This window comes from Protopterus annectens, chromosome 2.part0, assembly GCF_019279795.1.
Source record: "Protopterus annectens isolate FY-2018-M chromosome 2.part0, PAN1.0, whole genome shotgun sequence".
NCBI classification, from domain to species: Eukaryota; Metazoa; Chordata; order Ceratodontiformes; family Protopteridae; genus Protopterus; species Protopterus annectens.
The window spans coordinates 1683860717-1683884861 of NC_056728.1; the positions used below are offsets into that span (position 1 = coordinate 1683860717).

Sequence of the window (24145 nt, forward strand, 5' to 3'; positions counted from 1 at the left end):
ATAATGTGAGGTCTAACAAAAGACTTGACAAGTTAGCCCTCTGTGCAGGGATAAATGTTAATCCCTTGCATAACACTCTCAAATGGAAACATATACACACATGCGCACACGATATATAATCGGAATGAGAAGTGTACTAACTGGTTGTCTGACAGAGTAGCTGATGCTTGGAACAGAGAACCAAATTACATGAAAGCAAGTACTAGTTTAGATATTTTTAAGAACAGCGTGGACATTTATTATGGGAACAAATGTTTTGGCATATTGGCAAGCTAGAAGGGCTTTAATGCCCGTGCTTGAAACATTTGATCTATTGAAACTATTAAGTATAACAATAGATGACAAACTCAACTTTGAACCACATATTCATAACACAATAAGAAAGGTACACTTCAAACTAGGCAAACTGTATAGACAAGTTATACCTCAACATGCAAACCAAAGCTAAACTAGCAAGCACCCTACCCCTCCTTTCCCTTCTATATGAAGTGTTATCTTCCCCAACCTACTCTCATACCTTAGTAATAAGCTGCAATCTTGCTATTATAAAATAGCTAAATTTGCCTCAGGTAAACCAAACGGCACACACCACTGTGAAGCAACTGCAGAACTCAACTGGCTAGAATTCTCAAGCCATCTTTCTTATATCCACACTAGCGCATAAATTAACCTTCAGACCCCATCTATGCCCAGCACTTCACTCAGTCGTACAAACGTACCACCCTGCACGGCCACTTAGATCCTCTCAGAAACAACTAATAAAAGGTCACAAAACCCAACAAAAGAGCTGGTCAAAGTCTATACTCCTATAACATAGCAAAACTTTGGAACAAATTACCCTCCTCTATAACCCAATGGAATCTGCTAAACTCTTTAAATCATCACTCAAACTACACTACCAAAATAACTTGTCCTGTCACTGCACAATAACCAAACCTACACAGCCTCCTCACTTCTTAACGAACCATCCTATAGGGCAATCACAACTAACCCTCTGTACATATTACTACCCTTACTGCCTAACCTTTGTCTCCATCTCCCTACCTCTTGCTCCCCTTACTGCCTGATTTTTTCCCCTCCTTCTCCCTGCCTCTTGCTACACTATCCTATGTGACACTCACAACTTACCTGACTAGTACATCTGCCCTCACTCATGGGCTTAACTCTCTCCTTTGATTGAAACAGTTTAATTTTTATATCTCAAGGTGGAACTATGAATAAGTTCTCATAATGTACTACCATTATAGCGCATAATGTGTATATTTGTATAGAATGTACTACCATTATGTTATATAATGTACAAATGTTTTTATAAGTCAATATGTCTTAATGTTTCGAATGTACTACCGTGGAGCTTTTCTCCCCTTGCCTCCAATGAAAATGGGTCAAAGGCCCAGTGGACTTTCCCAGTCAACAATTATACACACATACATATAGGTTCATAGGTTCATACTAGGCTATCTGCCCTAGGGCATTTTTAAGCCTAGCCAGAGTGTGTGTGGCTTTCACCACCCCTTAGGATGAGAATACTATACCCATTAGTTTGCTGTTCCTCTGTCCAGCAGTGATACAGAGATGATTCCCGGGGTAAACCTACGATCTCCCATCCACTCGTCAAGATTTCTCTTGAACAGAGTCAGTGAGGGGCTCTGCCTCACATGGACTGGGATTCTGTTCCATAGTGTAGGGAGTCTCTGGGTGATGAATCTGTCCCTCCAGCACGTCCTATTTATATCCGTGTTGAGGTTTAAATCTCTTGCTCTCGTGGCTCTGGTGGATTTGGATTTTTTGAGGTGGAGCATGTCCATTAATTCCGGGTTGGACATGGCCTTTATGTCAGGCACAGATCACCTCTGAGCAGACGGTATGCGACTGAATACAGCTGGAGTTTCTTCAGTCGGGCATCGTATGACATATGTTTGAGCCCCTTTATCCTTTTGGTGAGGAACTTTTGGGGTCTTTCCAACTGCTGCAGGTGTCGGGTAAGGTACATTCCGAATGGGGCGTTGTACTCAATCATTGGTCTGATAAGTGAAGAGTACAGGGGTACAATGACCTCTCCTGATCTGGATGTGAATCCCTTCATGATCAGGTGGGCAATGTAGAAGGTCTTCCTAACCACTTTGGCAATGTGAGTGTCAAAAGAGAGGTTACTGTCAACTTGGGTCCCCAGGTCCCTGATAACTTCTTCCGTGTTTAATGGATTACCACCTATGTGGTAATTAGGGGTTACCTTGTTTTTCCCAAAGGGTATAACTTTGTTATGTACTCACCATAACTTCAGATGTTTGGGATCCATCTCGCCTACATTCTGACTGATGGGTTCGGAGCCGATCCCTCGGCTCCGACTCGGCACGCTTATGCCAAAGAGCGAAGTCTCTTACTGGCTGAGCTTACCATATCCCAGGATGCACCACTACCAGTCCCCCAGATCTAGTTTGTCCGCATACATGCACACATGCACACCCTGCTTATATAACATAGTCAGATGAAACAAGATAAACAGTAGAACTCAAAACCGTTCAATCTCTTCTGATCTCCAAGGCAGGGGGAAGGAGGGTGGGTATTAGGAATGTAGGCGAGATGGATCCCAAACATCTGAAGTTATGGTGAGTACATAACTAAAAGATGTTATGTGATCCTATCTCGCCTACATTCTGACTGATGGGACAGCATCCCTAGCACCTGAATCCTGGGTGGCTCACTGGAAAACACTCCTGAGTACCGTGGAACCAAATGAAGCTCGTCCTTTAGATGCCACATCCAATTTGTAGTGGGAAATGAAAGTGTGCGGATTGGACCAAGTAGCCGCAGCACAGATTTCTGATATAGCGAGCTTGGAATGAAAAGCTATAGAAGTAGCCATAGCTCTGGTAGAATGAGCCTTGATAGATGTTGTAAGTTGCTTATTCAAGAAGAATAAGCCTGAGTTATGCAATCTCTGATCCATTTTGAGATAGTAGCTTTTGTGATGGTTTGGCCCAGTTTATTATCTGAGAAGGACACAAACAACTGGTCTGACTTACGAAGTTGCTGAGTCCTGTCTAAATAGAAGCGTAATTGCCTGTGAACATCCAATTTATGAAGAGTGTACTCTGCTTCATTGGAGAATTTTGGGAAGAAAACTGGTAGCTCTAGAGATTGTTGGAGGCAGAAACTAGAACAGACCTTTGGGACAAAGGATGGATTAGGCCTAAGTGATACTCTATCCTTGTGGAAAATCAAGTACGGTGGCTTAATAGACAGGGCTTGAAGCTCTGAAACTCTTCTTGCAAGTAATTGCAACTAAGAAGGCAGTTTTCCAAGACAGATATTTTAACTCGCATGTAGCAGCCGGTTCGAAGGGGAGATGTTAATGCGCGAAGCACCAAATCAAGATCCCACGGAGGTGCAGGATGAAAAATTGGTGGTCTTAATAGGCTCGCACCTTTAATGAAAGTTTTGCATAGTCTGCTGCTCATCAAAGGAGGATCCATGGATTCGTGGAATTTAGAGATAGCCTAGTTGGACTTTAATAGTTGAGACAGAAGATCCCTGATTAAACAGGGATGCTAAGAATTTCAAGACCTCTGGGACAGGAGCAGTGATAGGGTCTAAGCCCTTGAGTTGAGCCCAGATAGCAAACCACTTCCACTTACTAAGGTACAATTTGTTAGTGGTGGGTTTGTGGGCCGAAGATAAAATGTGAACAACTTCCGGGTCTAGTGTGTGCCTTCTAACTAAAGTCGGAAGTGGAGGAGCCAAGCTGTCAATTTCAAAGATTGAAGGGACTGATGCCGATGTCCCGACTGATGGATTAGCAAGTCCGGAATTAGGTCTAAAGTCCACGGATCGTCCACTGCATGCTTCTTCAGGTAGGAAACCATACCTGACGAGGCCAGTACGGGCAATCAGTATCATTGAAGACCCCAGTTGAGAAGCTTTTGAATAACTCTGGGAAGAAGCGGAATTGGGGAAAGGCATAAAGTAGCCCTGTTGGCCAAGGTTGTGCTAGAGCATCCATGGCTGGTACTCCCTGATGTGGGATCAAGGAGAAGAACCTTTGGCACTTGGTGTTTAGTGGAGTTGCAAATAGGTCGCAGCACGGCGTCCCCATCTCCTGAAAACCTGAGCTGCTACTGTGTGGTTTAGAGACCACTCGTGAGGAGAGAGAATTGTCCTGCTCAATTTGTCTGCCAATATATTTGACTTTCCCGGATTGTGGGTCGCTACCAAGAAGCGGTTGGTAGCTACAGCCCATTCCCACACTCTCATGGCCTCTCTGCAAAGGGGGTATGATCTGGTCCCTCCTTGTTTGTTCAGATACCAAACCACCGACATGTTGTCTGTGTGGATGGCGATGATGCCCTGAGGAAGAAACTTGTGTAAGGCTTGTAGGGATAGAAGTACAGCCCTCATCTCCAACACGTTGATGTGGAGAAGAGCTTCGTCTGGAAGCCAGGAGCCCTGAACTAGCCTGCCCAGACAATGCCCCCCCCACCCTATCTGGGAGGCATCTGTAGTCAGGGTAACCACTGGAGAGGGGAGAACAAAGGGTTTTCTGCTAGTTCTTCTTTAAAGAAGAGAAATATAAATGATCCGAAACAGAACCGAAGTCACCTACAAATAAAAAGACCGGGAAAGGCCTTTCCAGACAAGAGGTACTCCTAGTCCACACTCGCAACACAAGAATTCACCAAGTGAATTTTTGTCAAACGCACTCTAAACACAAGAATAGCTGTTAAAACAGCTTTTTGTTGAGAATGAAGAAAATCCTGACAGAAAAACTAGTGAAATAATCACTACTTAACTCAGCCAGCTCGAGACCACGTCTTCACTTGTTAGCGCAAAGCGAGATCTGGGGGACTGGTAGTGGTGCATCCTGGGATATGGTAAGCTCAGCCAGTAAGAGACTTCGCTCTTTGGCATAAGCGTGCCGAGTCGGAGCCGAGGGATCGGCTCCGAACCCATCAGTCAGAATGTAGGCGAGATAGGATCACATAACATCTATACATTTTTTGGCATTTAGCTTAAGGCCATGGCTCTGGCACCAGTTATCCATTTCTAGGAGACCTTTCTGGAGGATGTCTGTGTCTGATGGAGTGTCAATTATGGTGCCCAGTTTGCAGTCATCTGCAAATTTTGTCAGCCACAATCCCCCCATGTTTGCCTGCACTTCAGAAAAATAAATGCCGAACAAGAGGGGGCCCAGGACTGAGCCCTGTGGGACACCGCTCGTGACCGGCTTAGAGTCTGACATGGCACCAGCAACTCTAACCCTGTGTGTTCTGTCCTTGAGCCAGTTTGCAACCCATCTTGTGACATATGGGTTTACATCTAAGCTGGTGAGCTTTTCTATGATGCCCGAGTGGGGTATTGTGTCGAACGCTTTTGCTAGGTCAAGGTAGGCTGTGTGAACTGCCTTACCCTCATCAATGGCCTTAGTGACTGTTTCGAAAAAGTCGACCAAGTTCAAGAGGCAGGATCTGCCCTTGACAAAGCCAAATTGGGTAGGATCCAGTGTCTGTAGGTCCCCAATGTCTTTATTTATGAGTTCCATTATGATCCTCTCCATAGCTTTGCAGACCAGGCTCGTCAAGCTTATGGGGCAGTAATTTCCAGGGTCCGTAGAAGCACCGCCTTTGTGGAGTGGGACCACAGTTGCCGTACGCCATTCTTTGGGTACGTATCCTGTAGTAAGGCTAAGATTAAACAGCAGCCTTATGTGTGGGTATAGTTCCTCATTGAGTTCGTGTAGCACACAGCCAGGGACACCGTCCGGTCCCATTGATGCTGTGTTTTTTGCTTTAGAGAGAGCAGCTCTCACCTGGGCATCTGAGATGTTTGGGAGGCTAGACTCTGGTGGGATAGATATTTCTCCTTTTGGGGGGAGAAATTTGCACTGAACCTGTCTGCCAGTATGTTGGCAATGTCTGTGGGTTCAGTGATTTTTTTATCATTTTGGACTAGTTCTGAGCATATCTGGGAGTTTCCACCCAGGTTTCTAACATAGCTAAAGAAGGCTTTATGATTGTCTTTTGTGTCATTAGCGATTTTTCTCTCAAAGTTGGCCTTGGATGATTTTATGAGTGATCGTAGTTTTTTGCTAGTTTTGATCAGAGATGCCTTCTCTTTTAGGGATTTTGCTCTGTCATGTAGTAGCTTTCTCCTCTTGTAGAGTTTGTTTATGGTTGGAGTCCACCAGACCGGGCGCCTGCCTTTGGTGGAAAGGGTCTTGATTTTATTAGGGATTGCTTGATCCATACATTCCTGGAGGTGCTCTTAGAAGGCATTTGTAAGGGTTTCAGCAGCGTGGGTTGTGGTTTCCACTGGCTCGGGGGCCTTGAAGGATACCACTCCAGTCTTAAGAAGTGTGAAGTTTGCTTTTGAGAAGTTCTTCACTGTGGTCTTTTTGCTGGGGTGGGGGCGGGATGTGGATCTCCAGTGAGATTAATTTATGGTCTGATCTCACCAATGAGGGATATACTTCGGTGTGGAGCATTTTGTCCCCATGTTTGTGATGAGCAGGTCTAGTATATTTTCTCCTCTTGTGGAATGGTGACTAGTTGTTCCATAGCATTTGAGTTTATGAACTCAAGGAACCTTTGGGCTAGGGTGTTGGGGCTTGAGTAATGTTCCCAGTCTATGTTTGGGTAGTTGAAGTCACCCAATATGATGGTGTTTGGAGAGACATTTATACTCTCCAGTGTCTTCAGGAAGGCTGTGTGGGTTTCCTGAGTTTGAGAAGGTGGTCTGTAGCATGTTACAAACTGTAGGGCAGTTTTACCTATGGTTAATTGCACCTGGATGGTCTCCGATGCTTCGTACGTTGCCACTAACCTGGAGGTGTGGGAATCCTTTAATATGGATACTCCCCCTCCTTTTGTGGTTCGGTCCGGATTTTGGGGCTGGAACGCATGATATGAGGTATAACCTGATAGTGCTGGGGTGCTCTCAGGAGCCTTGAACCAGGTTTCAGTCACAGCACAGACATCAATGTTCTCCATACTGAGGAGGGCTTAGAGGGCGTGCATCTTGAGGTTTAGACTTCTGGCATTGAGCAGTATTACCCTTAGTTTTTCTCCATTTTTGTTTTCTAGGGCGGTAGGTTTATCATTTGAGCCTTGCCTAAAAAAGGCACTATGGGGGTGGCAAGAGCCTTTGCCAATATCCGGAAGCCCAGGGGTGACAGGTGCAAACCGTCCCTTGCGAAGCAGCGTGGCTTGTCAAGCATGTAATCCCAGGCAGACATTGGATCCCCTTAGAATGACACCAGTAATTAAGCCAATTATTAAAGCTGATCATTTTGTCTCTGTATTTTGGCATCATTCCTGGTGAGGGTAGGATACTGCTCAGGGTCAGGGTCGTACCGGCCTGGGCTACATAATCTGAGAGCTCCTCTATGTCTCTTTTCATGTAGTCCAGGGAGGTATGTCTCAGGTCGTTCACACCGGCAAGGACAATGACTGAGTCATACTTGTACTTGCTGTGGAGTGACCTGAGTGCTTGTGTTATGTGGCGGATTCTAGCGCCTGACAGGCAGCTTACTGTGATCTTTTCCTTGTTCAGTCTGGTGAGTGGGACGTCAGTGTGTCTGACTATGGTGTCACCTATAACAAGTATGTCTGGCATTGTGTTTGGCCTTAAGGGCTGTGACTGTTTAGCACACTGACTGAGAACTGTGCGTTGCATGTCTTATGTCTTGAGGTGGCAGTTGCTTGGGTGTCTGCTTTGGAGGCCTCTGTAGTTTTGGTAGATTTTTGATCAGTGCCTCCGAGTATGTCTTTGTGTGTTTATGTGTTTGTTTTGCAGTTGTGATAGTTCTATGTGAAACTGGGTTTGTGGTGTCTGTGGTTTCCTTCTCCTCCTGTCTGGTCTTGCCAGTCCTGAGTTGAGAGAGCTCAGCCTCCAGTTTGGCTATATAGTTGCATCTCTCACATGTATTTGTGTTTTGTGGGAGAAGGAGTGGGTTGTCTGTGTACATGAGGCAATTGTAACATTGCCTCAAGATGCCCAGGTTTACCAGCTGAACAGGAGAGGACGCTAGCAACTGACCCTTCGACATGCTAGAAAAAGTGATAAAGTTTGCTGTGTAACCGAGTCAGAAGGGACCTATAGGGAAATGGGTACTCAAGGGGATTCTAGGCTAATGTAGTACTTTGTTTAGTATACAAGTACTTTACCTATATAAAAATGCTTTAGGAGCAAGTGCTGAGCTTTACCTATATAAAAATGCTTTAGGAGCAAATGCTGAGCTTTTGAGATAGAGAATAGACTGTTTAGATTGCAAGTAGAGAAGTTCTAAGGGAAAAATTTAAAAGCAGACTTTACGGAGCCAGAAAGTTTAACCTTGTTTAACCGGCGCTGCCCGATGGTGCTCTATGGGCAACTCCGTGCTAAATCACGCAAAAGCGCGCTAAAGTGGGCTTTATAGCAGGGGGTTGAAAAGAGCTAGGAATTGACCCAAAATGGCCAATAGACTACAAGTTTCTGGCTGGAACCACTGCTCTGTGGACAAATAGGCTGCTCAGTGCTCCCCACTCCCACTGGTGAACAAAGAAGCTTCCCTTTATCCAAATAAGGATATGGAATAGGCACAGGAACCAAGCCAAAGCCCAGAGATCAGCACACTCTGAAGACTGGACTATTCTAGTTCAGTAAGGCGGGAAAACAAGATTTTTTTTTTTTTTGTTTTTTTTCTTTTTTGCAGAAAACAGAAGAATAACAGACAGTAAATGCTTTTAAACGGCTAGCGCACTTGAGTGTGTTAGCCTACAGGTAAAATTAAGCAACAAATAACTTTTTTAAAAGTGCAAAACAGTTAATCAACACAAAAACAGTTTAAATAGAATGCAGACCTGTATGAACAGGCGAAAAAGCAGTCGCTAAGCAGTAAATAATCAAAAAGCCAGAAAAAAAATACTTAAATCAGGAAAAAGTCACTCTTTTGCTCTCTGCTGCTTGTAGAACTCAGCAGGACACCACGAGGAGTTGTGTTGAGTTGAATACAAGCAAAAGCGCTAAAGCGGGCTTTATTACAGGGGGCTGAAAGAGCTAGGAATTGACCCAAAATGGCCAATAGACTACAAGTTTCTGGCTGGAACCACTCCTCTAGGGACAAATAGGCCGCTCAGTGCTCACCACTCCCACTGGTGAACAAAGACGCTTCCCTTTATCCAAATAAGGATATGGAATAGCACAGGAACCAAGACAAAGCCCAGAGATCAGCAAACTCTGAAGACTGGACTATTCTAGTTCAGTAAGGTGGGAAAACAAGTTTTTTTTTTTTTTTTTTTTTTTTTTTTTACAGAAAACAGACAGTAAATGTTATAAATGCTTTTAAGCGGCTAGCGCACTTGAGTGTGTTAGCCTACAGGTAAAATTAAGCAACAACTAACTTTTTAAAAGTGCAAAACAGTTAATAAACACAAAAACAGTTTAAATAGAATGCAGAGCTGTATAGACAGGCTAAAATGCAGTCGCTAAGCAGTAAATAATCAAAAAGCCAGAAAAAAATACTTAAATCAGTTATAGCAAATACAGTTATAACAAATGCTCTGAAATATACTGTATATTTCCAAAATGTTTGAGAAGGACAGTCAGAACACAAGAAGGGTCAGGCGAAAGAGAAAAAAAAAAAGTTTTGTTTTACTTTTTGAAAGGGAAAAAGGAGGAACAGAAGGCCTTATCAAATGTTCTCTCTGTATTAAGCAGAATGAGCTAATGACACTAGACTGGGAGGTGTGTCACAGTAGGGGCGGGCAACTGCAAAGCCACCAAGTATAAGCCTAGAGACAGCACTAGAGAAACAAATGAAAGTTTTTAAACAGATAAGGATTTGTGAAGATACTGAATAGACAAAGTGCTTTATATATATTAAATTGTAAAAACAGTAATCTGTAAAAATAATCAAAAAAAAAACTCAAGATACTTATATTTTGTAGCTCAGTTGCAGTCAACAATATGTGCATATATACACACACACATATACATATATATATATATATATATATATATATATATATATATATATATATATATATATATATATTACACACACACACACACACACACACACACACACACACACACACACACAGCATCATCTTTAATACCACAGACAAGCCTAATCAACTTATCTGTCAGATGAAATCTGCACGATTTTGCCTTACTTCTCAAGTCAGTTATATATACTGCAAACGTTTCACCAGGCTTTTGATCTCTTGTATAGAATGCATGTTTTTCCACTGTAATATTCATTTGGGGGTTGCACATCTCCAGGGCCGGCCTTAGCTGAAATGGCACCCTAGGCAAAGTAGTGCTCTGGTGCCCCTTAAGCCCCACCCATGGCATAATCATGACACCCCCCTATTTAAGCCACACCCACAGATAGGTCACTCCCCATGAAAGCCACTCCAGTTATTTCCTTCAGTTTCTTAAATGCATGAAAATCAGTGAACACTGTCATACTGTAACAAAAGAAACCTTGTGATGTAGTTAAAATGCCAGTGAATGTGTAATTTTCACTCCATGTAAAACATTAAAGCCCACAGTCAAAGGCTGTCTACTTCTCACATATATTCTCACATAGTACATTATAAGGGTCTATATGTTGTATGTCCTAAGATTTCTAACTTCAAACATAATACATAAAAAAAAAAAAAAAAAAGAAAGAAACAAACCTAACCATTGTAGGAAGGGGGGCAAGCCCCCCCGCACCCCCCGCTCTTTAAATATTCCAACTCCGAGATCACACTACAGTGCGGTAAAGAGAAACTTCCCTTTACTAAAGAGCGGGAAGGTGTGGGTGGTGCAGGGGGGCTTGTCCCCCTGCTTTAATCCATTACTTTCATTTTTTTTTCTTTAAATGTTTAAAGTTTTCTAACTTCGACCATATGGTGTCGATCATATGGTGTTCGAAGTTAGAAATCTTCAGACATATAATATAGACCCCATTTATAAGCATATTACCTTTGGTCACTGATGGCACATTCCGGTTCTCCTCACAGTAGATTAAGCTGCTACCAGGAGATGAATTTCCACCTGCATGTTACAGACAACAGTTAAATAATAAGCAGGACTGCACCCAAGCAAAAAAATAAAACAAGATCTGTAAGTTTCATAGGAATACAACTGAGCAAATCTGACAGTGGTAAGTGCACGTATTGGTTTGCGCATATAGATGTTGTAGCTGTTAATACTTGCAAACAAACCAGCTGCCAAAAAACAACATTTTGATTCACATTAAATGTTTTAAATATGCTTTTCCCCTACCCGTGCCGCAGCCAAAACTATAGCCGAGCCAGACCGCGATTCCCATGTGTGCAGAGACTCCATCCAAACCATCTATGTGAGATATCAACTGACCATACAAATGACAACTTGAAGGTGACTGCTACAAGTGGTTATAAGGACAAAAAAGGAATATGAGACAAGTCTTCAGTTTTGCTTTCCTTTAACATGGTAATTAATGCCTCTACAATTTAGGCATTCCATATTTTCCAAATGTCCATAACTAAGTTTAAACAAGAATAGGCAAAAACTTCACATACATAAATATACCCCCAAAGCTAATTCAAATTAAATTTCTATGGATAAAATGTCTAATGCTCAATAAGTAAATATATCAATAAATGAGAGAAACATGTAAACACTATACATAATGTGGTAATACACCTTTTAAGGTCGTTATGGTAAAGACCGAGATGCTCACATCACCATTTTGTGCCCCCATACACCTTCATGGTCAATATAATTAGCTCAGGGGTCTCTATATCTTAGGGTGAAAAGAATCCCCTTGCATAATTCATCTTTGACTAACATGCTTTTCAACGAGTTGATCAAAAACCCGGCTGATAAACCACAATCAGTGAATTCGGTTAGTCGTGGGGTTTGGCCAATTAAACAATTCCTGTATTTAATAGTGTACACATTATGACACTCTGTCCAAATGTCTTTAAAGTTTTACCTGTGCTGTTATTAAACTTGCTTTTGAAATGAGGAATACTGTGCATATCCAAAACAAACTGAAACCCTGGTATTCAGAGTAGTAAATCACCGTTTACGTTTGATTATTGTTAATTTTTTACTTTTCTGCTAAAGTAATAATATTTGCAATCACAATAATTTTGCTTGCATGCTACTTTGAACACCTCAGCACTTTATGACTTGCAAAATCAAATGAAAATTACTTCAGTGGATCAGGTTGCCAAGTACAGCCAGTAATTAAACTTGATGGCTTTGCCGATTTTGTTGGGAGAAGACAAGTTTCTGTTGTATTTCTGTCTTCAGGCCACCAGTCACACAGAAAAAAAAATCTTATCAGTCCGCGATCCACCTAAATAAATGAAGAATGGGATGAGAGGCAGGCGTGATCTAAATTTTGTACTAGCAGGCAGCAGCTCACACTGGTGGAGGTCGTCAGTGGTGATGACAGAGCAAAAGCATCACTGATTTGATGCTTTAATTAATGCGCAGTTATCCCAGCCATTGACGTGTTACTGCAGATTCAGGGGGAGGGAATGGAAGAGCACAGCAGGGAATCCGGCTTTGTGTTATGCATGTTTGAGGGATGGACTAAGGAAGTGTGGGGACGGGGCAAATGCCACAGTTACGATGGACTTGAGGTATGCCGAGAAGGGCACAAACTTTTATGGACTGTCGGACTGAAAATAAATAAATAACTACAAATTGCGCCCTTTATGAGGTCGGCGGTACGGCGCCCTAGGCGGTCGCCTAGTTTGCCTATGCCTAAGGCCGGCCTTGCACATCCCTACATTTACGTTTTACACACTCGGGGTTTTCCCACGTTTCAGCCGGTACCACAATATGGCAGTCTCCCCCCTCCCCTGCAAACACAGCAGGTGCATACACAAACAACCACTACCTTTCAATGGCTTCTGAACCAGCTAGATTAAAAAGAATAAATGCCTTTGTATGGGCATCTTTGTTAGAAAAGGCAGCCTGTATGAAAATATCATACTCTTGCTCAAACTCTCCAATTTTCCGCAACATTATTATCAAACAAATGGACCAGGTTTGCAAAATTCTTCTGCCATGTCAGCAAACAGTAGTATAAACCTGTCCTTTGTAATTATGTTCAGACATACACCAGGTACTTGAAAAACATTCAACTGCACAACAAACTCTTTGAAATAACTGTACTCAGCGAAACAACTGCACACACTTGCCAACACTTTGCACACTTTGGGTACTTCTAATAGCTTTAGTTAATACAAAAAAGAAGCACAGTGAAAAAATACAGCAGTTTTTCCCTTTTTTATGCATTTTATGTAATTCAGAAGTTATTTTAAGCATTTTGCATACTTTTATCAGTATGTCACAGTTTCGAACATTTCGTTTAATTAGAAATTCATTTAGAATGCTTTGTTTTTCATTCATTATGTAAAAAATCATTTAAACAAATTTTACTACCTGGAATTATCTTTCTGACCCATTTGAGTTATTTGAGCTTTGGAGGATTCATTCATGTATATTCCCCCATTACTGACTGCGTGCCTCATGGTTTTGACTTTGGCGGTGGTGGTGCTGCGGTAGTGTTGTCGCCTCACAGTAAGACGCTGTCCGGTTTGATTCTCAGCTAGAGCACCTTCTGCGTGGAGACATGCGTGAATGGGCATACCTTCGTTGAAGGTTGTGAGTCAGGCCTGGCAAGCCAGTACGTAAAAAATCAACTGCCAATCATTAGCGGACTGGAGTTCCACTGTGGCGACCCCTAACCGGGAAAAGCCGAAAGACACAAACAAATCCCATTCTTATATCACGTCGCTTGTCTTGTATATTCAAATAAGACAATGAGGCTTGGGTGTTCATTTAAGTTGTTTATTACACACAAACACATCAGGATGGATGACTGGAACATAAAACCTTAAACTAACCAACTAACTGCTACACACATACATACTCACTCCAGCTGCTCACTCAAAATGGCACTCTTGCTTGCACATGCTCAGTACTTTTATGCACGTGCTCAGACTTGAATGGCTCTTAAAGGTACAATACACAATCTGATCTACACCTGGTACTTCTGTGCTAATACTACAGGATAGCTTTGGGATCCCGCTTAATTAATCCATGTCACGAATCGCCATGACATATCTCCGTGCCAACATCTTGCAGGATACAATCTCTCCTTCCCATTAAAAAAGCAGCCACCAGTCTTATTTAACTGCAACTTCTGCAAATAAAAACTACCTATATTGCCTTCTGAGGTGTAGCAGCTCCATGTGTAACCTTGTAACACACCACAGCCCTGCCATTTACATTGTGATACCTTGGTAGTAATCTGTATCACCAATTCAGCCTTTTTTTAAGTTATGAATACATCTATGTTGTTTCATATTATGGATAACCCATTTGGTACATTGATTTTTAACACGTGACCCAAAGCCTTGTTAGCACCATCTTGGTGTAGAGTCCAAAACCTCCAAACCTACTGCCACAGCCTAATCACAAAAAAAGACTCCTATCTCAGCAGAATTGGGTCACAACACCATTGCCAATGGTGTGCTACCCAGGTACATCACTGTAGACGGATAGGTAACATGGCATGATCAGACAGCCCTGCTGGAACAAATGACACAGAGACCACTGCACTATCCCAATTGCTCACCAGCCACATATTTAATATAAATGGCAACCCGTTAGTGTCTATATACACAAAATCTTCTTCTACAGGATGGTGTAAGCCCCATACATCCACCAAATCTAACTCATGCATGACATTTTTGCTCTCTCAAGTTCTTATTCGGTAGTTGGCTATGCAATGCAGGCATCTGGTCTACTTAGGCATCTAGAACTAAACTGCAATACCTAGGCATTTAGACCTAAACTGCAATCCCTAGCCATCAAAATAAGGGAGTGTGCAGTTAAGACCTTCTTAATATCTTGGACTATATTACCTAGTGGCCTAGTGTCATCCTCATTTGGGCCATAGTAACTGGTTAGCACCATCTTCCCAAAGTGCATATTTAGTCTACAAACCACCAATCTCTATTATCATTGAGCTCCCTTTCAACCCCCATTCCAGGGTTTTATTAATCAAAATAACCATTTAAAAAATCCCAACAGCTGGCTCAGTGGACACACAAAACCCTGGCAATAAATCCAAATCTTGAGCACTTTCGTGCGTGTGATTCATGCACTTCATCAGAATAAACAAAAAACATTCAATAGGAGCTTAAATATGCTACCCTTTAAATATCCCACCAATTAAAGGTACATATATACTTCCGTGACCGTCACTCCAAAAATATCCAAAATGTATAATAATCTAAAAACTGCTTAAAAAACACTTATTAAAATGGCCCAATTTAGATTAAAATACAGAGAAACAGCAAGAAAATAAGACCAAGAATGATTCTAAACAAATTCAATACTAAAATACATGTGTCAAAACTAGTATACACAAAATAGGGTGAATGCCCATCCAAAAGTGGTCAGACATACCACTACTGAAACATAGCTGCCCTGTTTTTAAAGATAGGACCCAAATTCACATGGTCATTTAATCCAGGGGGGTTGCAACTGCATTTAAATCTTAATTGCCAATACAGTTCATGCACGGCAATATTATTTTCCCAGTCCCCTCCCTCACAAAAGAAACCCAACTTGGGCAAGTGGCGATATATATCAATCCCTTACTACTGCAATCCCGTGTCCAGTTGTAAATTTTATACGGGATTGCCCACTATTACCTGTTGCTTATCCACTATGTAGGGATAAAATATACAAGCACCACATTCCCTAGTACCATTTTTATGGTGAGATCTTATTACTGGATGTTCTAAGAGGCATTTTAAATTAAATTCTGTCTTGTATATAAATTGTGCTTCATTACCCTGATATTACTATTGCTCCTTATTTCGTGCAGTACAGAAGCCTCCTCTTCACCAAGATTGTGAAAATTGGAAATATGGGAATGGTGTAAATCTCTTGGGTACGTATCTTTTCAAAACCAAGAATAGCTGGGTGGAGTGGAGGATTAAAAGTGCTTTTCAATCTAAAGTTATTATTGGGCTCTATTGTTCCCTCGTCATGCTTGAAAAGCAATTTAAAATTGAGCTTCCTGGTGAACAACTTTAATTCTGTCAGCACATTAACTACATCGTTTTTGTGGCTGCATACAAATTTCAATCCTTTTTGTAGATGTGAAAAATGATGTGGCTCTAACGCCATATCAGTGTAATTAAAAATACTGAACCCATTATAGCTCACCATTTTACCCCCAAAAGCTTGGGTTATCCTATTTACATTCAATAACTACTGTCCTTCCTCCAGGTGTTATTTCGACCCCTGTTGATACTGAAATCCCCTCCCGAGGGGGTTGGGTAAAAAAAAAAAAAATTATTTTGTCTTGTTTTGTTACGGTGGTGCAGCGGTTAGCATTACCACCTTACAGCTGGTTCGATCCTCGGCTGGGGTGCCTTCTGTGCAGAGTCTGCATGTCCTCCCTGTGGTAGGGTGGGTTTCCTCCGGGTGCTCCGGTTTCCTCCCACATCCCAAAGACATGCTGTAGGTGAATTGGACACACTAAATTGGCCCTAGGCGTAAGTGTGTGTGTGTGTGTCTTCTGTGGAAGGTTGGGCGCCAGGCTGGCAACTCGATACTGTAAAACTCCACTGCCAATCATGAGCAGACAGTGATCCGCTGTGGTGACCCCTAACTGGGAAAAAGCCGAAAGACGGAGATTTTGTCTTGTTTTGTTACAGATTCTTTGGGATCTCCCAAGTGGGGGGGTAGTATTCTTAGTTATCAAAATCTACCTTTCTCTCATTGGTAAAATTAGAAGCCCCATAACTTGTATTATTTCTACTATTTCTAAAACCGTGACTGGACCCTGCTGCTCCTTCTATATCAGGTACATTAACATCACTATATTTTTGACTATAACCTTTAGGTAGTGGGTATGCTATATCGAGATATTTGTCCATCTCTGGCTAACTTTTTTGTTTTCTCCCCATATTTTGTTTACTTTGTTCTTCCACTCTATCAAAAATACAATTATATTGGGCCTCAAATCCATTAAAGAAAACATTGGGCAGGATTCACGAAGCCTCCGTGTAAGAGTTACAAGGCTTACACGGAGGCTGCAGTTAAACGGTGTGACATCAGCATGTCATGCATATGCATGAGGGCATGCTGAATCACACCTAAGGCTAACACGGTCCGTGGAAGCCAGTAGGGGGGCGTGTCCGTAGGCCGAGCCCTGCAAACGAACACACCCCCAGAAGAGTAAAAGTCCCGAAAGTAAACCCCCACGACAGAGTCCGTGTAAATGTGAATAAACACAACACATGCCCCCACAGACTACGAACATAAAATGTAGAAATGAACATCTAATATTTTTTTTTTTAAATTGTAAAGATGTTTGCCCGTGAGTGCGCTCGTTTGCGCGGGCGTGGCCGTAGCTTAGCCACAGTCAGCAGTCAGTGGAAAAGCATATAAGAACTAAATATGCAAAGTAAGCCAAAAAGCAATAGCGTAGTGGTAGAGACGTCGGCTGAAGAGCAGGAAGTCATGGATCGAGCCCCCACAACATCAATTTTTATTTTTAGTGAAATAAGCACGAAACAAGTCCCTGACATATATGTACACGTATAAAATTATATTTTATGTAAAATGTAATGAAATGGGCCATGTATTTTGAAGAAATGTGAGATAAAAAAAAAAATGTCAGATGTGCCTATAGCTGAGCTACAGTCTAACAAGTTGAGTACATCTGCCTGTAGGTGAGCAGTGTTTTAACAGGTATAAAATGAGTGCCCGTAGGTGAGCAGTGGTGTAACAGGTGTAAAATGAGTGCCTGGGGTTGAGCAGCATTTTAACACACTGAAACTGTGTGCCCGTAGCTGAGCTGAGCATAATATGCGTGCCGACAGCCAAATGATGCGTAAACCAGCGTAACCCATTTGCGCGGAGCTGCGTGCCGCACCAGCCAACAAGCTAACCGACGGGCAACGTTGAGCAAGCTGCATCAAAACTGCCTTTACACAGACGCACCTCCTAGCCTGTGTAGACAGACATAAAATATAAAAAGCAATGGCCAGGTTCGAACCCAGGATACCATGCACCATAGTCAAAGTACTGAACCACTAAGCCATGACAGTTACACTTAGAAATGCAGTAATAGCATATATATAGGAATGAATAGAAAGAGGAGCATGACAAAGCAGGTTTTGTGAAGCTGATACAATTCCAAAATGGCCAATCACAGATAAGTGCGGGAAAAACGGCATATATAAGCCCCATAGGCGGGAATACACAGCATAACCGATTGTAGAACCAACTTGCAGCCAGGATGTCAGGTTTGGGATAGGGTAGTTGCTTCTGAGCACAGAGGTGGGGCACTGAGGAGTCCAAATATATGGTTTGGCTCCTTGTCCACAATCATGAGGCAAAACTCATGCAGGGCCAGGTCCTGTGGGGAGCATATAGGGCTGAGGCGTGGGACCGGGTTGGCTCATGATCTCACCAGTGCCCCAGAGATACCAAGGACTGGTGAGCAGGTCCGTCACCACCATGCGGACCTGAAGAGACGGAAGCAGGACCAACTGAACCGTTGGATCCAGGAGGCCCGGCAAATGCCCAACACCCCACTACTGAGCAAGTTACATGTAATTATTTATGTAAGAAATTAACCTAGCTGATATTATAGAGATGTGTATTCCAATATTACTTTAGTTATATTACAGCTGCAGGTGTCTGTTCTGCGAACAGTCGAGCCTATGGCGATAGGCTGGCACGGTTGCACCACCAGGCAGGTCAGTAATTCTCTCCCTGTAACTGTAAATAAATATATAAGTATGACAGTTAGCAAAAGAGTGCAGTGTAGTCACTAATTAATAAAATGTGCAAGTAACAGTGTAAGAGGGTTTGCAAGTATTGCTTGATTACAAAAGTATGATGCAGCCTGTAATCCAAACATAAAAATTAAACAAGTCTGAAATAAAGATGTCCCACCTGTAATATAATAGTACATAACCTGCGTAATATAATAGTACATAACCTGCAGCAGGCTGAAAAGTGCAGCTGCAGAAGCTGAGTAAATAACCTGCAGCAGGCTGAAAAGTGCAGCTGCAGAAGCTGAGTAAAACACGTGTGTGAAATATATCCTTGTTGAAATACAGAAACATGACAGAAGTGAGACTGTTGGAAAGGATTGTTATAACTACAGGTAAAACATGTCAATAAAGCCTAGAATTAAGTACCATCCTGAATTGTAAAAATAAAACAAGTGAGAGAGTGTGAGAAAGAGTTATGAATCCACCAATAAAGTAGTAATAACTCCTGAATAAAGTATACTGCAGTCAGTACAGAATGAAATGAATGTGACAGGCAAAACCAAACAGTAACATGTGTTGAAAATGGTACCGCAGCTGGAATGTGTGTTCCAAAATCTGGATATGTTGCTCTCAGTCTGCAATATGCAGATAGTATGGTTGTCTGAAATACCAAACATCCACAGTTGTCTATAGCTATATAAAAGCAAATGTAGCAGGATGATGTAGCTGAACAGAGCCAGATATGAATGTGTATGAATAAAAATGAAAATGTATATTGATGTAGCAGTAAAATCCTATCACCAACCTGAAGTAGTTATCACATAGGAAACTGTAGGCAGAACTGTAGTGGGTATATATCTGCAGCTAGTAGAAATGTACAGCATATGTATTGGTATTTGAAGTTGTTAATTAAATTTTCTTCACCCTACCCTATAACCACATATAATCCATTCCACGTGAAATTGGTATGTGCAATCACAATTAAAACCCCTGGACATTTGTCCTGTTAGTTCATACATATTTGTATGTACGTTGATGCATCTGCCCTGTTCATACATCCAAACCTGATGGCCTGTTATCAACCCTGCCTGTTGGTGGATTGTGTATTGCTGTTTAAATTATGCATGTGTTATGCTTGCTGTTCAATGGTTTGAATATATGGGTGTTTGGTTAATGGGAATACTAATGCATGCTGTTACAACTAATTGTGAATTGCATTGTACGTTACTAACCCAAACTGTCATAACATAATGCAAAACATAGGACGACAGGGAAGGCAGGTTCCAGCAGACCCACCTCTCCCTCCTCAGCTGACGAGTGCACCTGGCAGTAGTGCCCAGGCCGGACCCTCCTCCGGTGGCCCTGTGGCACCTGCGGGTGGAAGCGTTGCAGGGGATGAGGCTCGTCCCCCCTCTGCAAGTGTGGCCGGAGGAGAACATCCACTCACCCTCCGTAATGTCCGGACTGTGGTGCATAGGGAGATCCGGGACGCTGTTCTTGGGCTCCTACGCCAGCTTGAGGCATGGGTGGCACAACTAACGGGCATGCCTGCTGCCCGGCCTACACAGCCCCCAGCACAGCCCCGTCCTGGGCAGTGAAGGCACAGTGGCAACTGCCCATGGGTGGGGATCTCAGTTCCACTGTTGCCATCTGTGGGCTCATGGGCTCGAGATATCCAAACATCCATCCCCGTCAATTGTGTAACCCCCCCCCGACATGTGTCATACACCGCCCCTGTATGCGTCTTGTTTGTCTGGTCTGTTAACCTGCTCAACCTACCTCCCCAACTATACCGACTTCCTGTACCTGAGATACCACTCTCACCTGAAAAAAAAAAAAAAAAGGGCACTCTGTACCCACAAAAAAATTACGCCCCATACATAGCTGCCCATTTTGCACACGTCTGCTGGACATGGAAACTGTCAATTACAATTGGCTGTACAAGTATTATTGTTGTCCTTACACCTTTCTCAGGGGTGGAAGGTTTCAAATGTCACACCAAATTTCAAACATATGCACAGCTGTTGCTGATGAAGAAATGGGCAGCTATGGGCCTTACCTACATCCCTCTTGCAAAACCCGAGCTTGTTTCCCTACTGTCTTACCCTCTTTGTGACCCCTTTTTCACCACTTCCTGTCTCCCCATTTTCATTTCTTTCAAAGAAATTAGTGCGGGTGTGCGCAAGAGTAAGCACTTTTAAGCAGTTGTATGCGGGTGTGCGCGGAGCTGAACGCCAGTGCGCATGCGTGAGCTCCTCGCAAACCAGCACTAACCCGGCTACAGCTGCTTAAGTGCCTTAGTCACTCTGAATGACCAGGCCTGTAGTCTGCTCAAAAGCAAAATAAAATCCCACTGTCAGTCCCGAACCCAGGACCTTGGAAACAGTAGTCTGCATGACTTACCACTAAGCCATGACTGCTATATAAGAACATTGTGCTACAATAAATATAGCATGCAATAGTAGGAATGAATGTAAAGGGAATATAGGATGTGTAGGACACAAAGCATGTCATGTATATTTACTGTCAAATGTAGTGGATTACTATAATAGTAGTGTGAGAACAGAAACAGCCATGCTACTTGGTAGCTAGTAGGTAATAATGTCACTGTAGCACCTTGCAAGCCACACACATACTCACAGCAGCATAATCACTGCCCATACCCCACAACCTCTTACAGCAACACATCCGGACTAAGTAATAAAAAATGTGCAGCAAAGGCCCAAAAACAGGGACACATTTCAAATATTGCTCCAAACAAACTTGGACAGTTGAGAGAGTAACAAGTTTTGCATTATGTTGGATGTTTGGAAGGGTATGAAGTCTGAAACTGAAATGTTTGTCACTATAGTCTGACTTGAGCCCTGAGTGATTTGCCAGAAAAAGCTGTTTATGAGATATGGACAAAAATATGAGGCAAAAACGTGGACATCCTGCAAATATCTGTACACTTGAGAGGTCTGACACTGCCATATTTGAATAGTTAAGAGCCTAGACATAGTAACAGTGACTGAGTTACAGGGATGCCCCACAGACTCCCTGTGAAATGTACAAACAGTAGGCAGAACGGTGTTACAACACATGCAATGGTAACTATGAAGCACCACTTGCACGTCGGAAATAGTGTAGTAATACATATGCTCATGCTAACCCACAGTCACAATTGCAGAATACCAGACAATTTAATGGGTGTACCCCACTGATATGTACCATTCCATGAGGCAGATAAAAGATGCACCTGAAAGTCTCTGGGGCCTGCTCAGCAGCATACTCAAATACCCCAATAGATGTCAAGGTCCACACCATGGCCAGACCACACCCTAGCAGATATAGCAAGCATTCCAAGGTGTGAATGTACATGGAAAATAGGAAAGCCACAGCAACACGCTACAGTCAAGACACCTAGCAGGCATACAAGTAGTGAATGTAAAGGGCAAATATTGAAGCCATAGCAACAAAGTGCAAGAGCCACTGCTATATACCAGTTACACCACATGTCCCTCAGGAAAGCACACACACCCACATTAACAGTAGTAGTAGTCTTAGGTGTTAGTGTACATAAACATTTAGTACAGGAAACTGGAGAAATGAATGGAGAAATGTTATTCTACAACACAGCCGGAAAATTGAGAGAGACACTAACATTTACACTCACAGAACAGTGTCCACAGCATACCAGCATGGTCCCTGCCCAGAGGGGGAGAGAGAGTGAGAGTGAGTGAGAGAGAGAGAGAAAACATACACAAACAAAAACACTCAACAAAACCTACTAGTAAGCCGACATCTGTCAACTGGAGCAGCAGCAGGACACCAATCCAAAAGGCAATGCAAGCAGCTGTGACAAACACAGGTAATGTAAAGTAATACTTTAAAAGTCTACATACTGTGAACCCTCCATATGTGTCATTGGTCTGTATATGTATATGAAGATGTGCATAGGGCAGGGGACATACAGTAACTATCAGTGAAGGCTGTACATACATATATATGTGAGAGCATCTATGTGCACATATCAATGTAGGTTGAATGTAGGTTGTAGTGCAATGTACAAAGTAGGTTTCACAGTTATGTATGTTTAGCAGTATGTTAGTGTGTGTATACAGTTTTGTAAACAAACATGTTGATATACCTATCATATGGATACGTATATATATATATATATATATATATATATATATATATATATATTATATGTATGTATATGTGTGTATATATATATATATATATATATATATATATATATATATATATATATATAAAATATGCATATATGTATACATTGATAGAGAGAGGGATGTAGGAATACATAGACAGATGTAGACATAGAATATGTACAAACATATATATGTAATACACACATACAGATATAGATATATGTAGATACATATACATAGACAGACCGATCTGACTATCTACAGATATGACTGTATATGACGATCTCACACTCCCCCTGTCCCACCCCCTCTCTGTCACACTCCCCCCCCCCTCCATATCTATAGCAATATATGTACATCGATATATATATATATATATATATTTTTATATATATATATATATATATATATATGTGTATATGTATATACATAGATATATATATATATATATATATATATATATATATATATATATAGAGAGAGAGAGATGTAAATATATTCTGATTGAGGCACATGTGTACAGATGTATTGCAACAGGTGCCTGGTGACAAAGGCATGGAGTGAACACCAGTGTCGAAACTGGAGTACCATACCCCATTTCAAATCACCTACACCAGTAACCACCAGATATGTGATTGGCTGCCCACCACTGCATGTGTCAGGGGTGAACAGGGTCATAAATGTGTACAACAGTCCCCCAATGATAGTCGCAGTGGCACACTATTCCTGGAATACCTGTACATGGTATGTGTCAGCAGACATGGTGCGTCATCTATGGACATGTAGGTCAGTGTACCCCTCCACACCACACAATGGCTGCCACAGTATGTACCTCACATGACAGCTACAGATATGGAGAAGGACACAGCGACATGTACGACACTGACAGTGCACTCAAACACATTACCAATGCACAGTGACTGACAACACCACAGAGTGCACACATACTATCCACATAGAGGTTACCACTCCTGGATTTACATACTTAAGTCACACCCATGACAGATGTCCAACAACCATAGTAACACCTCACACCATCCACAATCTAAATGACCGCTGTGTGTCGTCCTTGACACCGCAGTAGAGAACGCATGGCGGAGGTACAGGTTCCTACCCACAGATAAGACATACCCTGCAATAAACCACACAGCATTAATAAGCAAGACTCCCCATGAGTACATGTCACACATACCCCTGCTGAATGTTAGT

At 42.2% G+C, this 24145-nt stretch overlaps 1 protein-coding gene across 7 annotated transcripts in view; it reads right to left on the reverse strand.

The window, feature by feature from the left end:
* Window positions 1-24145, reverse strand: part of SLC5A6 (solute carrier family 5 member 6) — a 1143936-nt gene that overhangs the window by 817727 nt on the left and 302064 nt on the right. For 6 of the 7 annotated variants that reach the window (XM_044061733.1, XM_044061734.1, XM_044061731.1 and 3 more), the window contains exon 2: window positions 10951-11022. The exons of the other annotated variant lie outside the window; for it this stretch is intronic. The gene's annotated coding sequence lies outside the window, so the exon portion shown is untranslated. The remainder of the gene's footprint in view (window positions 1-10950; window positions 11023-24145) is intronic. 7 annotated transcript variants of the gene reach the window in all.